Source organism: Sus scrofa, chromosome 10 (assembly GCF_054392235.1).
Source record: "Sus scrofa isolate SSC_HxYL_T2T_F1_AM1 chromosome 10, Sscrofa_HxYL_maternal_Yorkshire_Landrace_v2.0, whole genome shotgun sequence".
In the NCBI taxonomy this organism is placed as follows: domain Eukaryota; kingdom Metazoa; phylum Chordata; class Mammalia; order Artiodactyla; family Suidae; genus Sus; species Sus scrofa.
The window spans coordinates 79,483,054-79,492,500 of record NC_139392.1 but is presented as its reverse complement, the minus strand read 5'-3'; positions in this window follow the sequence as shown (position 1 = coordinate 79,492,500).

The following is a 9,447-nucleotide window of genomic DNA, read 5'->3' as shown; positions in this document are numbered from 1 at the left end:
GGCCAGGGCTTCACAGATTCTAGTCTAGTTCTCATTAAGACTGGGTGGCAAGTAAGCCTTTCTTCTCCCGGCATCCCTCTTTCCACTCCTCATCCGCCAACCTGGGAGGGATCTTTCCTAAGTGGAAAAGAGAGAGAGATAGAGCAAAACAAAACATTTGGCATTTAGGTTGTAAAGGTGACTGATCAGCAAACAAGAGAAGGGGAAAGGGTTGGTCGGGTGGAGGATTTTTCTTCTTGCCTGAGTGAGGGGTAACAAACACCGAGGGAGCAATGACAGAAGGAAGCGATGAGCAAACACCTCTGTGATGTGGCCTTTAAGTACTGAGAGGGGACATGATGCAAAAAGCAAATGTCTGTTTTGTGACTTAATTGGCTTTTGTGGTATCTGTGTTCTGATTATGTAAAAATAAGACTTTTCTTTCTGATAAGGAGTAGTACCTTCACTGCTCCAGATGTTACAGGTTTAAAGGAAGGTTTACACTTATATTAATGTTGTAAATCACCTTGACTTTCCCCAAAAGCTAGATTTAGAATTGGACACCGTGTGTTAGGGTACCTAGGCTGACCTTTCTATCTTGATACCTATGTTGTTACCATCTTTACTACTGGCGTTATCCTGAATATTCCATCCTCTTGGAATATTGCAACATATGACACTTGTTCTGTTCACCTCTTAGTAACTCAAAGCCTAGCACCCTGGGTCATCCCTGCTATAAAAATAGGAAATAACACCACAATCATTGGATGAAAGCCCAGCTATAGAAGTGAACTGGATAGACTGTGAAACTCTAGGGAGGTGACACCTTTATAGGCTCCGTGGGACAAAGCAGCCCTAGCTAGTGGTTATGTATAAGTTGCCAGGCTTCATGTCATCAGATCCTGGTGCCTTGGCTCCAAGCCATTAGACCTTGGAAATGTGCCAAACACTAGCCAATAAAATGCCCTTCATACTGGACTGACACTAACCAGCTCAGTCAAGTTCTCTCACTGGGATCTGGTGCTCCAGATACCAAGAGTGGAAAGCCGTGGATAGAAGCTGCATCATGAGTATGATGGAACCACCAGAATAGGGGGCACTGAAGCCTGCTTGGAGCCCAGTCTGCAGAACTACTGAATCCACAGCGGGAGTTATCACTGGGATAGGAAAGGTCCTTCAGGTCTCCCCCCCCCCCAGCTTTATTGAGATATAATAGTGGGTAAGTTTAAGGGGTACAAGACAGTAAGTTGATACATGTATATACCAGGAAATGAATATCACAATTAGGTTAGCCAACACACGCTTGACTTCGCATAATGACAATTTTTTGTTGTTACGGTGAGAACATTTAAGATCTACTCTCCTAGCAACGTTCAAGAATACAATACAATATTGTTAACTATGGTCACTATGCTATCTGTTGGATTCCCAAAAAACTTCTTATTTCTATGAGTTCAGCTTTCTTGGATTCCACATATAAATGAGATCATACAGTATTTGTCTTCCTCTATCTGACTTATTTCACTTAACATAATGCCTTCATCCATACTTCTGTAAATGGCAGGATTTCCTTCTTTTTCATGGCTGAATATCCAGTATTCCAGTGTGTGTGTGTTTCCACATTTTCTTTATCTATTCATCCACTGATGGTCACTTAGGTTGCTTCCTATGTCTTAGCTATTGTGAATAATGCTTCAATGAACACTGGGGAATGGAAATTACACCTACACTAGGGAAAGTGAGCTAATTCCACATGAGAGCCAGCAACAGCAAGGCCAGGGCTTCACAGATTCCTGTAGATATATATAATATATCTACAGTAAATTCATTTCCTTTTGGTAAATACCCAGAATTGGGATTGCTGGATCATTTGGTAATTTTATTTTTAATATTTTTAGGACTCTCCATACTGTTTCCATAGTGGCTACACCAACTTATATTCCCACCAACAGGGCATGAATGTTTCCCTTTCTCCATATTCTTCTGGCACTTGTTATCTTTTGTCCTTTTGATAATAGCCATTTTAACAGGTGTGAAGTAATATCCATTATGGTTTTGACTTATTACTTCCTTGATGATTTGTGATGTTGAGCATCTTTTCATATACTTTCTGGACATTTGTATCTCTTCTTTGGAAAAGGGTCTATTTAAGTTAATTGGATTATTTGTTTATTTGCTACTGTGTTATATGGGTTCTATATATATTTATTATATATGTTTGTTTATATTGCTCTATTATGAAATATATGATTTGCGCATATTTTCTGTAGGATGTCTTTTTATTTTGTTGATTATTTCTTTTACTGTGTAGACCTTTTTTATTTGATGCAGTCCTACTCATTGATTTTTGCTTTTGTTGTTTGTGCTTTTGGTGTCAAATCCAAAAAATCATGGCCAAGACTGAAGTCAAGGAGCTTTTCTCCTGATTTCTTCCAGGAGTTTTATGGCTTCAGGTCTAACATTTAAGTCCTTAATCCATTTTGAGTTAATTCTTGTAAATGTGTAAAATAGTGGTCCAGCTTCATTCCTTTGCATGTGGCTGTCGAGTTTTCCCAACATGATTGATTGAAGAGACTATCATTTCCCTGTTGAATATTTTTGGCCCCCTTGTCAAATATTAGTTGACCTTACATGCATAGGTTTATTTGGGAGCTCTCAGTTTTGTTCTATTGGTCTGTGTCTGCTTTTATGCCAGTATCATTCTATTTTGGTTATCATAGCTTTGTTCAATTCTTCAGGAAGACCAGACTGTGCTGATACAGTTTCTAGGTCTTTCTGAACTCCTGATCATCTGAGCTAAATCTTGTTGCTCTCTCTTCCTTTCAACTGAAAAGGCCTTATTTATACAACAAGTGCACAGAAGAGCACAAATACTTGGCCTATGGAATCACAGAGTCATAGAATTATAGGACTGAAAAGAATCTAAGAGGTCAAAACTCACTTCAAAAGTAAAGCATAAAATCCAATCATTATGTCATGCATCTGAACTAATATAATGTTATATGTCAGTTTTATCTAAAAAAAACAAAAACAAAAAAGGAAAGAAAGTAGAAGTGTAAACCCAACATATAAACAAAATTAAAGTAGAACTGCTGTGGGTAAAACAGGAGTGGGCAGAGAGGAAACAGCTGGTCAATATTCCCTTTCTCCTGCCCTGAGGGTGCTTCTTGGAGAACATCTTGAAAACTACAATTGTAGCCCAACTGTGATATTTTTTATTTTATTTTATTGAACTGTAGTTGATTTACAATATTGTGTTAGTTTTGGTGTACGGCAAAGGGATTCAGTTACACACACACACATGTTCTTTTTTCAGATTCTTTTCCACTATAGGTTATTACAAGATAATGAATGTAGCTCCTGTGCTATACAGTAAATCCTTGTTTATTTTATATACAGTGATGTGTATCTGTTAATCCCATACTCCTAATTTACCCCTGCCCACTTTCCCCTTTGGTAAGTGTAAGTTTTCTATGTCTGTGAATCTGTTTCTGTTGTATAAATAAGGTCATTTGTGTTATTTTTTAGATTCCACATATAGGTCATATCAAATAATATTTGTCTCTTTCTATCTGATTTTCTTCACTTAATATGATAATCTATAGGTTCATCCATCTTGCTGCAAATGGCAAAATTTCATTCTTTTTAATGGCTAAGTAGTATTCCATTGTACATATGCACCATATCGTCTTTATCCATTCCTCTTTTGTTGGGCACTTAGGTTGCTTTTGTGTCTTTGCTACTGTACATAGTGCTACAATGAACATCAGGTTGCATGTACTTTTTGAATTAGTTTTCATCTTTTCCAAATATATGCCCAAGAGTGGGATGACTAGATCATATGGTAACTATTTTTAGTTTTTTTTAGGAACTTCCATACGGTTTGCCATAGAGTCTGCACCGATTTACATTTCCATCAACAGCATAGGACCAACCCCGATATTTTCTAAATAAGGTGCCCCTAATGTTAAATAACTTGCCCAAATTCCTACAACGAGTTAGTGTCCAGAAGCAAGGACCAGAACCCATTTTCCTAACCCCTTCTCCAATGTTCTTTCTACTAGATTCCATTCACCTGAAGCCATTACAGTGGCTCCATGGTCATGGTGGGCAGGAGATCTTGGAAGGCATTAACAATAAATTGTTCTCCCTGATCGTGCTTCGCCTCGTCAAGTCTAATATGTAATCATGTTTGATTCTAACTTTGGTGCCTAGAGAATTTTGCCATTATGTCCTGTAAGAGATATTGTGATGAGCTCACAGATAGGAAGTGGCAAGGGCTATTGATAAAGGGCAGTATGTTTAGGAGACAATTCTGAGGGCAAATCAGCAAATCATAGGAAAAAACATTGAGGAACTATGTCTGAAATACAAAAATGCAAGTTTGCTTGTTTTGCTTTTTAGGGCCACATATGGAGGTTCCCAGGTTAGGGGTCAAATCAGAGCTACAGCTGCCAGCCTAAACCACAGCCACAGCAACACCAGATCCGAGCTGCTTCTGTGACCTACACCACAGCTCACAGCAACGCCTGATCCTTAACCCACTGAGCGAGGCCAGGGATCGAACCTGCAATCTCATGGTTAAACGAAAATAGTCAGATTTGTTTCTGCTGCACCATGACAGGAACTCCCGCAAGTTGTTTTAAAATTTAAGGATAAAAACAATTGAAATTAATGTGCCATTGTTGATTACAGAACAGTATACATTGTAGGTGGTACTTAGTAAATATTTTTAAATTAATGAATGATCTAGCATTCCCACTCCTGGGCATATTCAGACAAAACTTTCATTGAAAAAGATACATGCACTCCTATGTTCACTGCAGCACTATTCACAATAGCCAAGACATGGAAACAACCTAAATGTCCATTGACAGATCAATAGATTAAAAAAATGTGGTACATATACACAATGGAATACTACTCAGCCATGAAAAGAACAAAATAATGCCATTTGCAGCAACATGGATGCAACTAGAGATTCTTAACTGAATGAAGTAAGTCAGAAAGAGAAAGACAAATACCATATGATGTCACTTATATGTGGAATCTAAAATATGGCACAAGTGATCCTATCTACAAAACAGGAACAGACTCACAGAACGGAGAACAGACTTGTGGTTGCCAAGGGGGAGGGGGAGGGAGAGATGGACTGGAAGTCTGGGGTTAGTAGATGCAAACTATTACATTTAGAATGGATGGGCAATGAGATCCTACTGTTCAGCACAGGGAACTGTGTCCAATCTCTTAGGGTAGAACATGATGGAAGATAGTATGAGAAAAAGAATGTATATATATATACACATACATATACACACACATATATACACATATACATATATACACACATATATATATACACGTATATATATATGTATGACAGGGTCACTTTGCTGTATAGCAGAAATGGACACAACACTATAAATCAACTATAATAAAAATAAAATTTTAAAAAATAGCTGATAAAAATAAATTAATAAATGAGAGACTATTAAATACAAGATAATCTGAAAATCCTCTTGGAATTGTGCAAGGAATTTAGATTGTGGTCTGGGAGTACTTTATCTATTTATTTATTTTTGGTAGGAAATGTGGGTTTTTAAAGCACATAATTTAGAAGATATGAACTGAGAAAACAAAGTATGGAAGTTCCTGTGTGGCACAGCGGGTTACAGATCCAGCTTTGCCACAACTGTGGTGCAGGTTGCAACTGTGGTACAGGTTTGATCCCTGGCCTGGGAACTTTCACATGCTGTGGGTGCAGCCAAAAAGAAGAAGAAGGGGAAGAAGGAGAAGGAGGAGAAGAAAGAGGGGGAGAAGAAGGAAGAGGAAGAGGAAGAGAAGGAGATGGGAGGGGGGAGAAAGGTTGGGGGAGGGGGGAGAAAGGTTGGGGGAGGGGGGGAGGGGAGGGGAGGGGAGGGGGACGGGGAGAAGAAGAAAACGAAGTACTGCAAAGTCAGAAAATAATCCTGTGAGCATAGTTTTAGCCCTCTTAGTACACAATGCATGGGGAAACAGGGCCAGAGCTTGAGATCTGTTGTTTTTCCTGTTAGCACTTCAGTGGATAGAACTCGTTGACAAGACCCCCAAGGAAGCTTCTCTTGCGCTGCCTGCCTGCCGTCCCTTTGGTTTCCTCCTTGATGGCCCCAATATGCTTTAAAAAATTCTACCATCAATTCTTTTTTCCAAGAGAAAATAACATATTGGGTTTGTTTTTTTAAAACAAAATCCTCATTATAAACATGCACACGATCCCGAATAGCATTAAGAAGAAATCGCAAATCGACACCCCCCCGGAAGTCATTATTAACTAAGTCTGTGGACGTACCTCTTTTCCACAAGAGACTGGAATTCTTTGAAAGCAATAACTATTTCTTCCTAATTTTGTGTCCATGATACTTAGTAACATAATAGGTGCTCAACCAGTGTTTAGGTTGGAGTAAATGATCAACTTTGTTACACTCTGGATATGCAGAGTATAATTAGATGCAGTTGCTATCCTCAGGGAACTTGCAACTCCAGGGAGAGAAAACAATGAAAAAGGTGAAATTCTGGCAATAGGAATAGAGGGGTCAGCTAAGAGATAGTGATCATTTCTGTCTGGCAAGACAGTTATTGAGGCTGGTTTTCTTTCTTTCTTTCTTTCTTTTTTTTCTTTTTTTTTTTTCTTTTTGCTATTTCTTTGGGCCGCTCCCGCGGCATATGGAGGTTCCCAGGCTAGGGGTCGAATCCGAGCTGTAGCCCCCGGCCTACACCAGAGCCTCAGCAACGCAGGATCCGAGCTGCTTCTGCAACCTACACCACAGCTCACGGCAACGCCGGATCGTTAACCCACTGAGCAAGGCCAGGGACCGAACCCGCAACCTCATGGTTCCTAGTCCGATTCGCTAACCACTGCGCCACGACGGGAACTCCAAAATTTCCATTTTTTTTTTTTTTTTTTTTTTTTTTGCTATTTCTTTGGGCCGCTCCCACGGCATATGGAGGTTCCCAGACTAGGGGTCGAATCGGAGCTGTAGCCACCGGCCTACGCCACAGCCACAGCAACTCGGGATCCAAGCCGCATCTGCAACCTACACCACGGCTCACGGCAACCCCGGATCGTTAACCCACTGAGCAAGGCCAGGGACCGAACACACAACCTCATGGTTCCTAGTCGGATTTGTTAACCACTGCGCCACGGCAGGAACTCCGAGGCTTGTTTTCTATGATGAATTGCATTTTGCTAAATTAAAAAATCTCTGAAGATATATCAGAGAGTGGGTATGAAAAGACACCCAACTGTTATGAGCATAGCATGTTCTCATAATCTGGAGTGTGGAAAATATAGGGTTCTTGGGAAACAGAGTTAGAAAATAAAGAAACAGGCATTTGTAAAACACTTATCATGAGTCAGGTACTTGGGAGTTTACATCATTAACTCTGCCGAAAGAATGCTGTGAGGTAGTAATGATACCGGAGGAAGGTAGCTATTAGGTATAGATGGGGAGGTGCTACAGGGTGAGCCCATTTTGCAGAGGGCCTTGAAGGTCATCCAGTCAAGGTCATGTAAAAACTTTAGGCAAAGGAATGACATAATCAGAGCACTTTAATTTTTTAACTTTACAATTATGATTAGTGATTTTTTGTTTGTTTGTTTTTTGACTTTGCTCATGACATACAGAAGTTCCCTCCTGGGCCAGGGCTCAAACCTGCACCACACCAGGGACCCGAGCCACAGCAGTGGCAATGCCAGACCCTTAACCCACGCCACAAGGGAACAACTCCATTAGTGACTGAGTTTACCATTCTCCTCCCATAAACTGAGTCACCAGTATCTCACATCTAAAAACGTGTCTTAATATTACTTCATCTATTATTTTTTAGAGATGGAAGATATGTTTGACAACTCTATGCCTATTCACCTGTGTTCCAGACCTGTTTCTAGGACACCCTACAAACAGTAATATTTACATTTTGCTTTTTAAGCATCTGCTTACTTTTTTAGCTCTTCTTTTTTGGGCTGCCCCCCCCGACCCCCTGCCATGTCATCAAGGACCTGTTGTTTGCGTCTCAATTGAATGAGTCCAAAAGCTTTTTCTTTTCAATTATTTTCTTTCATCATATCATGAATCTTGCTCCGAGCCTTAAACTTCCATGTTTCTCATTAGAGTGTAACTTTGATTCTATTTTTCTGTTGTTTCTTTGTGTCTGCATCCAAACATAACACTGTGTCTTCTATCACTTTTCATCACAGGCTTTGTTTAATTCTGTGTCTTCCCATATTATCTTTCATAATAAGATGTTTCTCTGCTTTATCTTCCTTCCTCCCTCCCCTCTTCCCTTCCCCTCTCCCTCCCTTTACCCCCTCCTTCCCTCCCTCTCTCTCCCTCTTTTTCTCTACCCACCCCCCACTTCCCTCTCTCTCTCTTTCTATGTTATTACTCCACACGGAAGAAGATCTGCTTATCTGTTTAAAGCATCTGTCTTTATTGCTCATTTCTTCTGTTTACTTACTGACTTTCTATCAACTCTTAGGAACAAACCAATTCCAATGGATTCACATGGTTCCCTGCTTCCTTGTAGGTGGCCACTAAGAGGATGTGAGATCAAATTTTTCATACAATTATCAAGTGAATAGACAAAAGGATATAAAACATCTGGACTTCAGGGTAAGCATTTGGTAGCATATGCATTAGAGGAACAGATGAATTCTTTTGGTTATTGATACTGTCAAATGGATCTTAGATAAGACTGTAAACAATGGATAGTCTAAAACGAAGCAGCATGTGAGTGAATGATCTTGGTTTAGATTAGCAGACCTGGTAGGGTTTAAGGTCAAACTCAGCTTTGTTTAACATCTTCGTAAATCATCTAGAAGACTGGTTTAAAAGAACCCCTAATTACATGTTTAAATGACTTCAAGCTGGGAGGTGCTAAACGTGATATGAGGAAAAAGACTACAGAGGTAGATGGATAGAAGGCTAAATGCTCCTCCCCCATTAGTCAGGAAAAAAATTAGCATGGGAACAATGTCAAATCAAGTTATTAAGAGGAAAAAGCACAAGTAAAGGAAGAACATGTTGAAAGCAAATTTGTAACATGGTACAGAAGCTGAAGTGGTCATAATTATGTAGTTATCTTAAAACGTTGCTGTTTTCCATCAAGGGTACATATAATTTGCTAACCTAAATGCCAATATGATACAGAATCATTAAGATTTTTTATGCTAGTCATAAAATCATACACCTAAATTCAAGCATTTTTAAATTTAATTTTAAAAATTCACATTTAGAAAGATTAATTTGGGGACAGGAACAATGGAGAGGAATTTTAACATATGTACCGAGTCATGTAACCACCACCGCGCTCAGGTGACAAAAGACATTCTTCACCCCCAAACACTTCTTTTTCCAGCCCACTCCCATCCCAACCTCTGGCAATCACTTATTTTCTGTTATTATTGTTTTGACTATTGGGAGTGACATG